Below are 18,226 nucleotides of genomic sequence, written 5' to 3'. Positions count from 1 at the left end.
CCAGGAACGACGCAGCCACTTCACAGTCGTAGCTCGACCTGTTCTCCATCGGACATTCGACGACCGTGACTCCTGCCTGAAAGTGAGGACACTCAAGAAGGGCCGTCGATTCCCCGACGAGGAACGCTACAACGCTAGGTACTTTGGGGTTGCAGAACTATTGGAAAGTCTAGTGTGAACAATATATGGACTGGGCTTGTATCTTTCTTCTGCAGGTTGCCCAGGTGGGGGGATCTCCACACAGAACTGTGTCTAGGTAAGCGGGGCCAGTATTCTGCCAATTGCTCAACCATCTTGCTTTCCTTCCTCTCTCTACTGCTGGTTTCCTCTTTATTTTGATCTGTGTGTCATTCTGACCGTATGCACTTTAATGAGATCGGATAACGTTAGTGGTACCACTTTAGAACTATGTATATTTACCATTGTTGATTTCTGAGTACAAAGTGAGTTATCGTGATAGTGTATGCGACCTTGAATATTAATTATATAAAGACTGTGTTTTAAACCGATACAGTGTGTGGACATTCCTTTGTGGGTGCTTGGGGACTACAATGTACTTAAGAACCAGCCTGCATCACCTCCTGAGAAGCTAGGCCTTGATTGCGCGACCACATCTACCAATACTAGAGAATCTTGGCAGGGGTCCTCTGTGCCTCTCCTCTACAATATAGAGAGCGGAAGTACAGATCCCCCCCCCCAGTCTTTACAGCATGTCCTTCATACGATTTGCCACCCGAAGGCAGGCGTAAGTACATTTAGGCATAGGATTTTCAGCGTACAGGTAGGGTTGCATGTCGGATTTCGGGGTGCGTGTACTCAATCGGGGTTCCGATGTAACTTAAGGGTGCGCGTACGCAGTGTAGCGGGGTGCAGGAAGGGTGTGTCTATTTACACCTGTGGGATCACACAAAGGTAGCTGTCCTGGCTGTTCATGCTTTGCGTATGTGCGTGTCGGGGACGTGACTTGCGGATATGGTTACTTTGCGCTGTCAATTCCATGAATACGCGGGCGTGCATTTTTCTTTCTGCGCGCAGGGTCACGCAGTGTCCTTCTCGGCGCGCGCTTTGCAGGATTCGTGCGCACATTTCCATGAATCGGGCACTATGTGCGCAAATGAGCTTCCTCCAGGGGAGCACCTATGCTAAAATGTTGTGGGGGCAAACCCTTCAAATGTTGGCAGAGGCACTAACTTCAGAGACTGTGGGGAAGGGGCTGACTTACTTCTGTGGGGCCATCTAACTTATTTACATATTGTAATGAGACCAGTCTAGTGCAGCATCAATGTTACAAGCAGTTAATTCTGTCCTTCAAATCTGAAATCACACACTTAAAGACTGCTGTAATAATGAGCTTTCTCCTGCCCCCACCCCCAATTCCAATCATTCCCCTGGCAAGCAATTATTAACACCGTAGCCCAGGCAGCGTTTAATGTCTGTGTCCAGTTCTGTACAGCCATGGCTCTATAGGTCAGCCAGGTCGAGTCAACATAGCCCAAAGTTTCAGAGGGCGGAGGTGGACGGGGTAGAGCCCGATCAGCTCAATGGTGTTGTGACACTGCTCACCACCAGATTTAACATCCATCGTAAGACTGTGATGCAGTTGGCAATGAAAACGGGCAAAGCAGAGCAAGTATCTTTAAAACTAGGGCCCGATTCATGGATTTATTTTTGCACGGTTCAAAGTGACTTTGCACTGCCGACACAAACCCTGATTCATGGAACTGTGCAAAGTGCACAGTCAGTACATAGGGCCTCATTACGACCCAGGCGGTAAGTTACCGCCTGGGCCGTGACTTTACCACCATGGCGTAAACTACGTTTACGCCGTGGTGGTTGGCGGACTTACCGTCCCATTCCGACCTTGGCGGGGCGGTAAGTCCCCAATCCCCATTTACCCTTCCCCATTCCCATTTTTTCCCCATAGGGCATAATGGGAGTGGGGAAGGCGTTAATTACGCCACCGTAAATTACGGTAGCGTAATTAACTCCATGGTCCCTTAGCGCCATGGATTTTAACACCTGCTAAAAGCAGGTGTTAAATTCGCCATGGCGCTAAGGGACCTCGTACTCAGGCGGTAAGGGTCGGCGCTGTTTACGGCGCCGTAAACCCCTTACCGCCTGGGTCGTAATGAGGCCCATAGTCATTTTTGCAGTACAAAATGACTTTGTACTGAAAAAAACTCTTTGCACAGTTCCATGAATCAGGGTCTGTGTCGGCAGTGCAAAGTCACTTTGAACCGTGCGGAAAATTCCATGAATCGGGCCCTAAAATGCTCGCTCATGCTTTATCGGGTGATAAAATCATTGGCCCTCATTACAAGTCCGGCGGTAACCGACCGCGCCAGTAAAACAGGCAGGTTGCCGCCTGACGTGCAATATTTACCGGCGCCTGGCTTGCCGGAATCACCAGGGGATTACTACCCAGCGTTCCGGGAAGTCAGGGGCCGGTAAATGTAATTCCCCATTCCCATTTGAGTCAGATAAGACTCAATGGGAATGGGTACACCGTAAACAACGGTGCCGGTGCTTCCATTACGGTCTATTTACCGTGGTTGCTTTGCCCAGCAGGGCAGACCTGCCGGGCACAGCGACTCCGGCAGGCAGACTCGTAGTGTGCCGGTCCGGTAACAACGATGCTGGAAACTGACCGTTTATTTTGTCCCAGTTGAAAACAGCCTCTAAATGGTTTCTGTCCCTAATTCGAGGCCTGCCACAGGCTCAAACATACTTCTACCATCTCTTTTCCAACTGTCACTCTCCAGACACTCCTTGCCGTGCATATACGTCGCTCTGCTGATAGTCCACAACACCCATGCCACATGATATGATATGATATGATATGGCATTTATAACGCGCCTAACACAAGTGTTTCAAGGTGCGACAAGGCGAGGGAGGGGAAACAGAGTGAGACAGACAGCGATCCTACTAGGCCAGGTGACATTGAGATTGCGCAAGTGCAGGGGGAAGGGAAGGGGAAAAGTGCAGGGGGAAAGGGAGGGGGCAGTGCAGTACATAGGATAACAGTAAAATAAATAAGACAATAATAAAGGTGCGGCCAGCTGGTGGTAAGCGCAAGGGTAAGAGCAGACGTCAGGGGTCAAGTGCTAGTAAGGGCTGTAGGGATACAGAAACAGTCCCCAAGTGTAAGGGTTGACAGGGGGCAGTGCAGGTGTGCAACTGGCAGGGAGGGGACCTGGCCGGAGATCAGAGGGCAGCCAGGTAACCCGTGCAGTTTCAGATTCAGACAGGAGATCAGCAGGGGAGAGGAGGAGAGAAAGCAGAAGCAAAGAGGAAGGTCTTGAGGTGCTTCCGGAACCAGAGATGGTTCTCCTCAAGTTTCAGAGAGGCAGGGAGGCTGTTCCAGACGGAGGCACCAGCAGAAGAAAGAGATCTACCACCAACTCGCTGCTTGGAGAAGCGACTGACTCTGAGGGAGTTGGAGGCGGATGAGCGAAGAGTTCGAGAGGGAAGATATTTAGCAAGAGAGAGTTGAAGATATTGAGGTCCCAGACCCAGAAGGCCTTGTGGACAATGCAGAGGGTTTTGAACTTAATCCTCGCCGCCCTGGGGGCCAGTGAAGAGATTTCAGTCCTGGAGAGATACGATCCCTGGGCTTGAGGCCAAGGACAAGTCTCACAGTCCTGTTTTGGATGAGTTGCAGAGGGCGGAGAGTAGAGGCAGGCCGATTTAGAAAGAGGCTGTTGCAGTAGTCCAGCCTAGAGAGAACCGGAGCTCTGGAGACAGTGAGCTTCTGGGGGAAGGAGATGAAAGGAAGAATACCTCTGAGGAGATCCAGCTGGTAGTGTGACTTCTTAGAGACGTCAGAGATGTGAGGAGAGAAGGAAAGTGTGGAGTTGAAGATGACCCTGAGGTTTTTAGCCTTGCAGGTGGGAGCAGGAAGAGGGCCAAGAGAGGCCGACCAGAGAGTGACAGGAAAGGAGGGAGCAGGTGTGCGGATGAGGAGCATCTCAGTTTTACTAGCATTAAGGCAGAGATTCATTGGCGGCACACCACTCCTGGATGGCGGACAGACAGTCAGAGATGAGAGAAGGAGAAGAAGTGTGGGAAGGGTGCCTGAAAATGAGTTGAGTGTCATCCGCAAAGCACTGAAAGTTGGGGCAGAGAGCGGCAATGCGGTGGGCCTAGAAGTGCCAGGTATTGGTTGAACAGCCAGGGAGAGAGGTTAGACCCTGGGGAGCAACACAGGTAGAGATAGAGATAGAGGAGAGGAAGGACCTAAGTTGGAGCTGGGAGGGTCGATGGGAGAGGAAGGAAGTCAGCCAAGCCAGGGCCTGATCGGTGATACCCAGGTTATCACATCACCAGCTGCGTCTCTCACCAGCGTGCCAATAGTCATCCATGACACATCACCAGCTGCATCTCTCACCAGCGTGCCAATAGTCCACAATCCCCATGCCACATCACCAGCTGCATCTCTCCCGCATGCCAATAGTCCACAACACCCATGACATATCACCAGCTGCATCTCTCACCACCGTGCCAATAGTCCACAACCCCATGCCACATCACCAGCTGCATCTCTCACCAGCACCCCAATAGTCCACAACACCCATGCCAAATCACCAGCTGCATCTCTCACCAGCGTGCCAATAGTCCACAACACCCATGCCACATCACCAGCTGCATCTCTCACCAGCATGCCAATAGTCCACAACCCCCACGCCACATCACCAGCTGCATCTCTCACCAGCATGCCAATAGTCCACAACACTCATGCCACATCACCAGATGCATCTCTCGCCAGCATTTATACGCACTACCTCCTTCGCATATCCCCATGTCTCCCTCGTATGGGAAGCAAATAGACCAAAAATACTCAGGTAAAAGACAAAGCAATGTGATTATGATAACGCGTGTTGCACCCCTCTACCATGGCATCAAAACGCACTGCTCCAGTAGCATAGGAACACAAACACACAGCCATCACTCTGGCAGTAGCACCAAAACACCACCACCACTCACGTATCCCCAGGGGAAATCCACACACACCAGTTATCAATGATATCGACACATCATACATATGGCTTCGTGTTTTTCGTTTGTACTGATTTCTCTACATACATACAATCAGAAATCAGTCTGTTTTCTACCTGTATTCCTTTATAAAAATGGAAAAAAACAGAAAAAGGTGTCACCCTTCTTGGATCCCTATACTGACCGGCATGCTCTGTAGACCAACAATTTAACAAACGGTCAGCTTGTGGAGTATACAACAAAGAAGTGATATCCTGTGTGAAGATGTGCACATTTCTGTCAAGAAGTGTCGCATGTCAGCATCAGTCACAGGAGAATACATTTTCAGTAAGATTGCAGTTGGATTTAATGTGCAAAGCGCCCAGCTCCATTTGTCTACAGTATGTCTGTGGGTGTTGTTTGGTTTTTTTCTAAACAGACACACTCATTCATTCGAATAAATAAATGTGGAAAAATACTAATCACAATTGTGAGGATCACAATGTGTTTAAGAAAAAACAATGAATGTGGATAAATACAAAAAAACAACAAATAAATATGGATACATACAGATGGAAACAGTGCAAAAACAAATACCATAACAACGGGAGCCTTAATCATACACCAGACATACATACCGGCTAAGTCACATCCATTGAAGAACAGCACTTTTCACTCAGACCTGCACATTATCCCACAGTCAGAACAATCCTGGGCCAGTACAAGCATATGATGGACCAACAGAACACACAACACGAAAATAGAGTCAAAAGACTTTATTCTTCTCAGGATGGATAGAGGATAGGTTGATATAGATTCCAAGAATTGCTCTAGACAAAAATGATCTTCTGGTCTCTGAGCTACCTAAACAAAAGGTGTAGGGAAGGGATACACCATAGTGTGTTGGGGTGTTTCCTGTCTTGTAGGGATACTGATCGCTCTAGGTTCTCTTTTTAATCTCTCAGTCTTGTTCCAGGGTTATAACGTCCAATATGCTTCTTGATATTCTGTTGGATATAGCGCCCAGTCCACTTCTTGACACGCTGAACCCAGTCTTAGGTATATAGTGCCTAGCACTCTTCTTGACAATCTCACGGTCCCATAGATATAGCTCCTGCCATGCTTTTTGGCACCCCAATCACACGCTTGTGGATATAGCACCCAGCATGCTTCTTGACACTGTAAACTCAGTCTCAGGGTTTTAGGCCATAGCTTACTATTTGTATCTCCCAGGGATATAGTTTGCAGCTCACCTCCAGGGATTTTATGGCAAACACACTTGGACAGGTTTCGCTAACAAGCCTTTGGGTTATATGTGCCCTGTTGTACTTTCTTCTGATTGGATTCCAGGCTTAATTAAGTAATCTGTTCACCGGGAAGTCCAGCGTGTACCTGGGAGGCTTCAAACAGCCCGCAAAGCATTTTTGCGTCAGACAGATCTCCTGCCTCAGGTATGTGGATTTACGCCTGTTCAGGGTCAGAATGCTGCTTACCCATGATGCGCTCCCGCTAGCACCTGAGCTCATGATAGTGAAAAAGTGGTGGTCCAATATGTTAAGTCCTTTCCAGCTGTTGATCAGCACACAGAGCACAAGCAGTACCTGCATGAGTGAATTTCTTTCTTCATATCGCCTAACTTGAGGCTCCCTCTTGCTCTTAGCCTCGGTCTCCTCCTTTTTGGAGCATTCTGGAACCAGCCCAATTATATTAATTAAGGAATAGTTAAATGGGTAATGGAGAGACGCAAAATGAAACAGAGTGCTCTCATCCTGACTATGGGGAGGTGACTTTAAGTATTTCAACCATTACCTCCTCCAAGTAGCTCACAGCAGTGGCCAAAGGTTCCTGGTATGCAGGAGTTCCTGACCCCTAAAACCAGCAGCTCTTGGGGCGGGGTCAAGACACTAGCTCTCCCGAGTATTGTGACTCCCATGGCTATGTTGAGAAAGACTACCTTATTCGGTAGCCTAATCCCTCAGTGAGTTATTGAAAAGGTGTACCGTTGTAATTTAAGAAATCTTCACATTACCCTGACATTGGTGTCTTTATGGTGGTCCATCCAAGTGAGGGGTGTGTGATCCATAACTAGTTTAAACCTTCTTCCTGCTAAGCAGTATTTTTAAGTTTCGAAATACCAGTGATAGGGAGGCATTACTGTTCTCTGAATGGGCAGTATGTTCATTTAGATTATGGGCTATACACCCCCATTATTTTCTTCAGACATACCTGCTTCCAGACCCAGCATTGAAGTATCAGTTTGCAGAATACATTTGTTTTTAAGCTTGGGCATAATAACAAGTAGTGGGTTGCAAAGACCTTTTTTGAGAAACTGGGAGGCTGTTTTTCAGTTTCAATTCACTTGAGTTCTTTGGAGGAGAAGACACAGCTTATTTGCGAGGGGTCCAAAATAAAAAGAAAAGTGTGAAATAAAACTACTATAATAACCTGCCTTTACTAAAAAAGGACCTACGTTCTTTAATGATCATCAGTGGAAGAACCTTTTCTAGGACTCCCAACTTACTATCCTCGAGTCTTATTATGCGGCTTCCTAATTGGAAACCTAATTATTTTACCGAAACCTAGGCCAGCGTACACTTTTCAGGGTTAGCATGTAAAATTATTTTGCAGACCAGAAAGAAAATGATCATATGTTCTACCCAGCTGGCACCGTGGAAAACAAGGTCACCTAAGAAGGCCCTTGTGAACTGATGATTAGATCTCAACACATGATCCCTCAAATGCTAGAAAGTTGCAAGTTCTTGGAGGCCAAATAGAAGGAGTGGAAACTGGAAGGGGCCTTCATGAATCGAGATTGCTGTCTCCTCGTTGTTTGGCGTTGGGGGTATCCGCCAATAATGTTTTGTTTAATTCAGGATAGATTTGCTGGTTGAAGGTCCACGTTTTTTACTCAACTCATCCATACAAGGCATGGGGTATGCCTTGAATTCAGATGGCTTGTTAACCTATCTAAAATCAATACAAAACCACCATGTGAGGTGTGGTTTGGGTACTAAGATGACGTATATATACCCACTCTCTATACAACCGCTCGATAAATACAAACCATAATATGTTTTTCACTAGGTTTAATTGCCTCTATTCTTGCCTCAGGGAATCTGTAGGAGCTGTACCAGTTGTCCAGGAGGTGTTCATATGTGATAGCAGAATCCCTTCACCCACTTCGGTAAGTCGGAAAAGACATTCTGGAATTGTTTAGTATAATTCTGTCGATCTAATTGGGCCTATTTTGGTACCTCACAAAGAATCTCCAATATCTTCTCCTCGGTAGGTGGATCTTTGTGGTTGAAACTCTTAGTGTGAGCCGTTAGCATGTGGTTAGTGTTATCCTTTCACAGTTGACATTGTAGACCTGTTCCTTTTTTTCTCTGTCTGGTTTTTGTCCACAGTAGGTTTCCCAACACCTGAGTCACAATATAGCATACATGCTATCAAGTCAAAGTTTTTTTTCAGTTATAGGTAGAAGAACCATGACTTATCACCTATCTAAGGTGACCTCAGATTGGAGTGTTTGTGATAGTTGATCCTTCTGTGCGCTCTATAGATGTTTTCTGACTAATTCTTGGACAATGGGATTCTTTATTATGTCTTGACAAACTGAGCAGTGTTCAATATGTTTCCCATAACCTATTTGCACTGGCTGATCCCCGACCCCGGTGGAAATGGGGTATGCATCTGATGCTCACACACTTGATCCTCAGATGTAAGATGCAATGCTGTGGCCCCCCACAGCTTCAATGAGACCTGAATGGAAAGCTACCAATCTTGAACGCACCATAGACTTCAAACCAAGACATATTCGCCTTTGCGTTGTTCACCTCTGACCCATTGGAGGGGATGCCTACGTGCCATTGGTGTCCCTGAAAAGTCTGAGAGAACTCGGTCTGCACCTGACTTGTCTGCAACTGTCTGCTGCTAGGTCTCCTGGTGAGTTCATCGTGGCCTGTGCAGTTCTCTATCTCTCTCCCCCTCCTTTCCATCTCTCTTCTCTCTCATTTCCCTGGTGCTCTCGATTTCTCCTATCTATTCCAACTGCTACTCTATCACCTACCCTACCTCCCTCTCAAGGTAATAAAGGAAAAAGTTAAAAAAAGTTCTTGTGGTCTACAATCCAGGTCTGCCCATTGCCGACACCTAAGTCAATGCTTCTTCGAGGCAGACTGTCACTGATATCCTCTTTGTCGCGCTTTCCCCTGACCTATGGACTCCCCATATGGTCTCTGTCCTCTCTCCTTTCTTTCCCTCGCCCATTAATGGTGGCAGTAGATGAGAAGTACTCTTGGCAGGCTTTTCATCCTCTAGGTGCATCATTAATGTCTATCCGAATGGCACTGTCATGGCACAGGGATCCCAGCCCAACCTTCTCCTTCATAGGCGTCTTCTGTCTCCGATCAACTTCTTCCCTTCTCCCTCCTCTCCTCCTTCGTCCTATCTTCTTGCCCCTTCTCCACCACCGACAGACATACCACACCCCTGTACCCCTCCTCAGAAGACATCCAAAGGTGGCAACCAGCTACGTTTAGCAACCCTGAACTCTCGATCTGCTGTTAAAACTCTTCAGATATTTGTCTACTTCTTGCAGACTTTGGCCTTGATTTTCTCGCTTTCACTGAGACGTGGTTCACTGTCAGCTCTGTCACTGCTTTTGACACTGTCCTCCCTGAGGGCTGAAAGATCCTCTGTAATCCCAGGCCTAACCGGTCTGGAGGCAGAGTTGCATTGATCTTTCCTGATTGGAGCACTGATACTATCATTCCCACTCTGATCTACTCTTCCTTTGAATGCCTCATCTGCAGGCTTTGTGTTTCTCCTTCCCTCTCGCTGACTCTCCCCACCATCTACAGGACCCCTTGTCCCATCACCCTCTCAGTCTTCAATATCCACCTTGATTCGTCTGAGTCAGCCACTGGTCTAATCCTCGGTCTCTGTGATGCTCTTTTCCTCACCATTCATCCTTCCGGTTTGACACACTCTGCTGGACATACCATGGATGCTCTTATCTCTTCAGACATCCCTATTTCCAACCCCCTCACTAGTCCTCTCTCCTGGTCTGATCATGCTCTACTGTCCTCTCACCTGGAGCTCTTAGGTCCCCCGTCTAAGCCTTTGCCTGCACTGCCTGTCTCCGTCTCCGTCATTCGACCAATTATTTGTTCTTTATTTATTGTGCATTTGTAAGTTGCTTAGACATCAAGTACATTGTGTTTCAAAGCGCTGACATGGCAACGGGGAGGGAACATGGGAATGAAAGGCAAAATGACAGTGGAAGAGAGAGGCAGCCTTACTAGACCGTGTGAGCATTCAGAACGTACAAGTGCAGAGGGAGAGAGAAGGGATGAGGGGGTGAGGTGGGTAAGGGCTAGGAGGACCATGGAGGGAAATACAAGAGAGTAAGTTGCAAGAGAGTAAGTTGCAGCTGTGACTGGCAGAGATCACTTGGTAAGAGTAGTAAACTGCCAATACATAAGTGCAGGCCTGTGATAGCACAGACCAGTGGGCGCCAAGGCAAGTGCTGAGGCGGGCAGCGGCTGAAGGCGATTGGAGGTGGGAGGCCAGGACCTAGGTGGATACATAAGGACCCTGGTCACCAATCTCAGCGACTGTGGGTTTTAGCACAAGAGGGAAGAAGGGAAGGAGGAGGAGAAAAGGAGAGCCTCTAGGAGCTTCTGAAATTTGAGAAGATCCGGCTTAAGATGAAGAGGCAGGGAGAGGCTATTCCATAGGGAAGAGCCAGCCGAGGAAAGAGATCAGCCACCAGCTCACTGTTTAGCAAAGCGCTTGACACGCAGAGAGTTGGTGCCGGAGGAACCTAAAGATCTGGAGGGAGAGTATTTAGTGAGAGCTAATGTGGTGCCCAGCCCCAGACAACCTTATGGATGATGCAGAGGGATTTGAATTTGATCTTTGCAGCAACCGGGAGCCAGTGGTGAGATTTCAGGAGAGATGCAATCCCTGGCCTTGAGGCTAAGGATAAGTCTTGCAGCCCTATTCTGGATTAGCTGGAGTGGTCATAAAGTGGAAGACGGTAGATAAAGTAAGAGGCTATTGCAGTAGTCTATACTAGAGTGTACCAGAACTCTAGAGACATTGAGCTTCTGGGGGAAAGTGAGGAAAGGAAGAATTCCTTTGAGGAGGTGGAGTTGAAAGTGGGCCTTCTTGGCAAGGTCCTGGATGTGAGAGAGGAAGGAAACAGTGGAGTCGAAGATGACTCCAAGATATTTGGCTTCAAATGAAGGAGAAGGGGGAGAGCCCATAGAGGGTGGCCAGAGTGAATGGAAGAAAGAGGGAGCAGGAGTCCCAATGGGAAGGATCTCGGTCTTGCTGGCATTTAGGCAGAGCTCATTGGAGGCACACCAGGACTGGATGGCAGCTAGGCAGTCAGGAATGATGGAGGAGGTATGGAGAGGATCAGATGGAAGTTTGAAGAAGTGTTGTGTGTCATCTGCATATAGCTTGACAGTATTCTGATGACTTTTCACGTAATACTAACAGGAACGTTTACCCAGATTGGATACTTCCTCTATGAGCCGAAGAGTCCTTTGAATTGCAAGTGAATTGTTGGGCAAAATTGAACTATTGTACTGCCCTGATGAAGGTTTTAATAACCGAAATGCATTGGCAAAAGTACAAATATTCGAGCCAGTATTTTTATGCCTGTCCTCACTGAATATGAAAAGAAATATTCAGGAGAAAAAAAGCAACATCAGAAGATGTGAAATAAACATTCTTTTGAGAAAATAATTCAGCAACTTTTATTTTGAACTTTCACGTATTTACAGAACTGACAGAGTGTAAAGCGGACAGCCCCTTTTTTCCGGGCAAACTGATAGCACCAGTCTTAATAAAGTGGATCCACCCTATGTTTCTTTGTTCATGTGTCATCTGCATAACACTCAAAGTGAGGGGAATGCATAGCAAGATAGATGATAGAGAGCCAGGGAGAAAGGTTGGGGACCTGGGGGACGCTGCAGGTGTAGACAGAGGCGGGACAGGAGAAAGAGCCTAGAATGACCTGGGAGGGATGGTCATTGAAGAAGGAGGTCAGCCAGTCCAGTGCCCGCATCAAGATACCTACGGTATTGTGGAGCTGTTTTATGAGGATGGAGTAGTTGACCGTGTCAAAAGCAGAGGAGAGATCAAGTAGAATGAGAACAGCTGGAGAGTTAGAGTCATGAGATGCAAGCTGTTCTTCACAGGAGTTCGAAAATCAGTTTCCGTGCCTCTGGATGCTCGGAATCCAGATTGATGGTCGTGCAGGCAACCAACAAGCTCAGTGTGCTGGGGCAGTTGGAGGAAGACCAATTTCTCCAAGAGTTTCCCAAGGAAGGGAGTGATAGAGATGGGGCGGTAGTTAGCCGGACAAGACGGGTCTGCAGAAGACTTTTTCAGCAGGGGGCGCACAAGAGAGTGCTTGAGAGAGGAGGGGAAACACCCAGTAGCAAAAAAGTTATTGCAGAAATCATCTAGTGCAAGGGCAAGAGAGACATTATTGTCCTTAATAGTTCTGGAAGAACAGGGGGAGACCTGTTTGGAGCAGACCTTCATAGAGCGGACAACTCTAGTGACCGCCTCAGATGTGATAGGAGAGAAGGAGGGGAGAAAGGAGGGGGGAATGGGAATTATGAGGATGGAGTGGTTGAAGTGAGTGTCAGTTGCTGCCTTTGCCTCCACTTTCATTCCCACTCCTCCACTGACTCCCATTCTGACTCTGCCCTTGCTAATCTTCACCTCTTTATCACCAACACCATTGACATCCTTAGCCTTGTCATGAGGATCCGAATGAATCCTGCCTCCAAGCGCAACACCTGGTATGACTCCGACCTTACCTCCTGAAACGCAAGTGCAGAGTGGCTGAGCGTAAATGGCGGGCATCAGGCACATCCTCTGACAGACTGGCCTGCCACCTGCTCCAAAGGCAATACAGACGTTCCATCCATTTGAAGAAGAGGGTCCATATCCAATCCTGCATCTCTGGGGACACTAGCAACACTGGTGAACTGTTTAAAATCTGCAAGGAACTTGCCAATCCTACTGCAGTCTTTACTTCCCCCTGCCATCCCTGACTCTCTGTACCTCACTCGCCTCCTACTTCCTAACCAAAACTCAGGACATTCTGTCCTCACTTGCCACTACTCCCCTTCCTTCTCCCCCATCTCTCAGGCCTCCCTTGGCCCCCCTCTGCCCTGCCCTTCTACTCTTACTCTTTATCGCCTATAGCAATGGATGAGGTCTCTAGACAAGTCTGCTCTACGAAAGTCTCCTCTAAACAGGTGCATCCCTGCTCCTCCAGAACTATCAAGGACAACATTGCCTCCCTTGCGCCATCCCTTGACGATTTCTGTAATCACTCCTTTGCCACCAGCTCCTTCCCACTACCATTCAAGCTCTCCCTTGTGCATCCTCTTCTCAAAGGCCCTCTGCCGACCCCTCGTGCCCTGCTAACTCCCGCCCTACCTCTACTACCTCCTTCCTGGGCAAACTCCTGGAAAAGTTGGCCATCTCCCAACTGATCGAACACACTGAATCGGTCAGTTGCCTCCACAACTCTGGCTTCAGAGCAGCCAAAGGTATGGAAACTGCTCTATTGAACACCCGTGAAGACTTGCTCTCAAATCTTGACTCCAACTCTCCTTCCGTTCCTAACCTTCTTGATCTTTCCTCTGCCTTGGACACGGTCGATCATGCCACCTTGGCATCACAGGCCTTGCAATGGACTGGTTGACCTTCTTCCTCTCTAACCGTCCCTCCCAGGTTCAACTGGGTCCTTTTCTTAACCCTATCACTCTCTATCCCTGCGGTGTCCCCCAAGGCTCTATCCTCTCGCCTTGGCTTTTCAACATCTACCTTGCCCCCTTGGCCCACCTGATCTCTTTCTCTCCTCATTTCCAGTGTTATGCAGATGACACACAGCTCTCCTTCAAGCTTTCTTCTATTAGCTCCTCTTCCTCCTCTCTCTTCTCATCCCTGACTGTCTGACTGCTATTCATTCATGGCGTGCTTCCAGTGATCTCTGCCGTAATGCCAGTAAGACTGAGATCCTTCTCATGGGACCACAGCTCCCACTTTTCTTCTCTCCCTCTGTCCATCCTCTATGGGCCCTTCCCCACACCCTCTTGTGAGGCAAACAATCTTGGTGTCATCTTTGATGCCTCTCTCTCCTCTCCTCACACCACTGACCTTTCCAAGAAGACCCACTATCAGCTGCACCTCCTCAAAGGCATTCTCCCTTTCCTTACCTTCCCTAGAAACCCAATGTCTCCAGAGCTCTGGTCCTTATCCTCCCTTCGTCTCCTTCAACTAATCCAGAATAGGACTGCAAGACTTATGCTTGGGCTCAAGCCCAGGGAACACATTGCCCCAGCCCTAATGTCTCTCCACTGGCTCCCGGTTGCTCATAGGATCAAATCAAAACCCATCCATAAGGCTTTCTGGGGCCTGGAACCCCGCAACATCCAACTCGCTTTCCCTAAATACCTCCCTGCTAGAGCCCTTTGGTCTGCTTGCTCCAACTCTTGCATATCAGACAGTTCTCTAAGCAGAGAGTGGGGAGTAGATCTCTCTCCACCGCAGTACACTCCCTCTGGAATGCTCTCCTTGCCCCTCTCAGGCTTTAAATTCTGGAAGCTCCTCAACACCCTCCTTTCTCCTCTTCCTTCCCTCTCTCCCTCCCCTGCTAACTCGTCCCTCTGCTGCAGTGACTGGCTGCCTGGTTCCATCTGAGTTCTACAGGGTTCCAGGCCCCTCCTGCCCAGTCCATTCCCCTTCCTCGCACTTAGCTTGTGGACCCACACCACTGCAATGCTGGCACTTGCCTCCCTGACCTACCCTGAGGACTTGCACCTGCTCCTTTATACCCTGCTTTTCCCTTCCCACCCTTGCACTGCGCAGACCAGCACTCCCCCCCTCATTTTTCCCTCGCACTTCTTCTTCTGCACTTGCACAATCTGAATGTTACAAGGTCTAGCAGGACCGTTATTGTATCTTTCTCCCTTTTTCCCTCACCCCTTATTGTCTTGTGGCGCCTTGAAACACCATGTGTTGTATAGGCACCTTACAAATATACAGTAAATAAAAAAAATTAAAAATCCAATGCTCCTCCCATTCATCATGGATCATATTTAGGACATCTTTGCGATTCAATTAATATCCAGATCAAAGCGTAAAAACATGGTGGATAGCTGAGGTGTTTTTCTCACAGTGAATGGGGTCCCATGGAAGGTGTTCATGCTAAGTCTTTCCATCTCAATTTGAATGAACTTCAAAGTCTTATTAAACCATCTCACCAAGCCATTGCTTTGAGAGTGTAGACTGATGCCCTCGAGATCTAGATTATTGAGAGATTCTTAATTTCCCCTGTAAGCTTAGACATTAAACTTCAACTCTGGAAGCTGTAAGGAACTCATGAAGACAGACACAAGTGATAACAGTTCAAGGGTGTCTATTAAACTGTATGAATGGGTAAGAAAAAAGCTTAATCTAAACCTAAAGCTAAGATGGGAGCAAGCTTTGACCCTCAAATAATAATAAGGCAGTCCTAGTGACGTCTTTTCAAAAAAAAGGGCCTATACTAAAAAAAAAAATATTGCCAATCCTTACCACTAAGTTACAAAAAAAGTGTGGGGTAATGTTCACCAGAAAAGAAAGAAGTGTTCACAAAATGATAAGTCAGGATGGTATGGCTGGGGTCTCCCTTCCCCACGTTTTAAGCACGGGACAAAGCGGGTCTTCTTAGCACAGCACACTCCTGGGCCTCTCCAGGACGAGGTTCACTATTCCATTCAACGATATCAGGACCTTCAGGGGCCAAGTCTCTTGTCCACAAAGTCTCTTGCCTTAGAAGGCCTGCTGGACCAAAATAACAAACAAACAAAAGTTCCTTCAGTGATCTTGCACCATGGGCGATTGCTCTTCGCCCCTTGGATCTCCCTCCGCCAGGCTCGGATCCTTCTTGCAACTTGGGCCTCCCTCCATCAGGTTCACTATGACATTTCACTCTTAACACAATCTTCTCAGGTGTATCAGATTTCACCCTGATTCATAGACATCCCTCAACCGGGTTCACATTTGTCAATTTCACAGTTCACTTAGTTTTATCACATTCGGGATTTACTTCACTTCATATTTTCAGAAAGCATGGTTCCTTTTCCCTAGCTTTCTTTCAGCAACGGGTCAGAGACTTTCGATTGTTTAGAGGATTTTATGTGACCTCTGTAGGACCACTTTGACCCTCATGCCACCCTCTCCTAGGGCCTTGTCGGACCTGTAATTTCACCACAACCACTCGGCAGTTGGCCCTTTTTTCGGTTTTCTCAAAAATTCAAAACACAAGTTCTTTGTTCACATATAATTTTGCTACTTGCAACCTTGGGCTCAACACAGTTTGGTTTGCTATCAGCTTTCTTTGACTCACCGGCAGTGTTGAACCCGCTGGTCTGTGTCGCCTCTGGAGTCAAGGACGGTACCACGATAGCCAGCGTGCCTCCCCACCTGTGTTATCCATGCAGGAGGCCCCTGTGCACCGTTGACATCTGTCACACCACACGCCACCTGTATTCCCCGGTCTTGTAATTGCTTTATCAGAGGCTTTGCAGTTCTGAGTTGAAAAGGACAAGGGCAACTCCCTCTGCGTCGTCCTTTCAGGTCTCACCGCTTTTCTCCTCCTCTTGAACTGCGGGTCTGGAATAGCTGTACCCTTGTGCATTCGGCCTTGCTTGTTGTGTGCTCTCGTGCTCCGCCTTTTATCCTTGTGGTGAAGGTAAAGGGCCGTCAGGTGTATCTCACTCTGCCTGACCCTTATCTTGGGACATGTCAGGTAAACGGCTCTGGTGTTAGTTGATTGTCTTTCTCTGTGTAAGAAAGTGTTTGTGTCAAAAAAGGGGGGTGGGAGCATAGCTTCTCAATGTCCTATGGGGTAGGATGGGGAAAAGGTGTTACGGGGCATGGGGTACCGCGTCTCACCCGTTGGTGTTCCACTTCCACTCCCCGAAGACCCACCCCCTCCAGCTGATCCTCCCCCACTGGTCCACCCCCAGGAACTGGATCCAATAGCGATGGCCGTGTCCTGGCCACCTGGATGACATGGATCTACGGGGGCTAGCGGGTGAGACACTTTCAGGTTTCTCACAAAGCCAACTCTTGTAAAGTAAGGTAATACATTATTCAGCATATTTTGAGTGATGTTTCCTCTAAGAGAAATGGTCTCTGTGTATCAGAAGGCCTACTCAAGGATCACTAGGATAAATTCTTTCCCACTTCCGCAAGGCTCAATCCATGCTTTTTGACTAAATGGTATGTCAATAAAGGGAAGGGGTTGGAGCAGTGCTTCAGGGATGTTGACATCAGATATCGTCTGGCAGATGGGTCAGGTTATATGATACTCCTTTATGCAGCTGTATATTATGGGCCAAAACAATCAAGTGAGGATATTGTCCTGTGGCCAGGCCAAACAAGGGAGATGTGTATGAACTAGGCCAATGACAGCATGAGGGAAAGGCTAGTGTACCTCAACTTGCCACCGCTTTTCACATTCTGCTCTGCCTTTTACAGTGGGCACATGCTGCCTCAGGCATTCCTCCTCTGTTGTCACATTCTCAAAGACACATCGCAGAGTCAGATCATTTCATTGTTCTTCAGCGACTTTGGGTGAATGGTTCAAGTCAGTTTCTACCAAACTGGGCATAGAAGAGGTTACTCATGGGAGCGTGAAACATGACAACATCTCTCTCCATCCCTTGTGGGGAAGTCTTAATACGTCCTATATGCCAGGATTTGCAAAAACGTGGGGAGCCCCACTACTAAGAAAGAACATAGACAAATAACTTCTTCTAGTGGAAGGTTCCCACTTCGCAGGTTCTACAACCACGCTTTTGCTCACTGTACCTTTCACAGAGGAGAAATATCCATTTACATATCACTCTAGCGTTTTTGTATTTGTATTTTATTGGTATTTATAAAGCGTTTTACATCAAAGTGTTCACAAGAATTAGACTAAACAATACAAACTATGAAGTATATAGAATACCAGAAGTAAGAACAGTCAGAAGGAAATGAATTGGTAGAAAGGGAAAAGAGGATAGAATACAAAGAATGTGTAGTGAGGTAGAAGACCGAATGTCAGGAAGGAGAGAGTTCCAGATTTTTGGTCAGACAAGGGAAAAAGAGCAGAAACGAGAAGGTGCACAGGGAGGTTTTGGGACAGAAAGTAGGTGTTGAGATTGGAAAGAGCAGGAGGGG

This window comes from Ambystoma mexicanum, chromosome 3p (assembly GCF_040938575.1).
Source record: "Ambystoma mexicanum isolate Mex_15411 chromosome 3p, UKY_AmexF1_1, whole genome shotgun sequence".
In the NCBI taxonomy this organism is placed as follows: Eukaryota; Metazoa; Chordata; class Amphibia; order Caudata; family Ambystomatidae; genus Ambystoma; species Ambystoma mexicanum.
The sequence above is the reverse complement of the archived record's forward strand: the minus strand, read 5'-3'. Positions refer to the sequence as shown.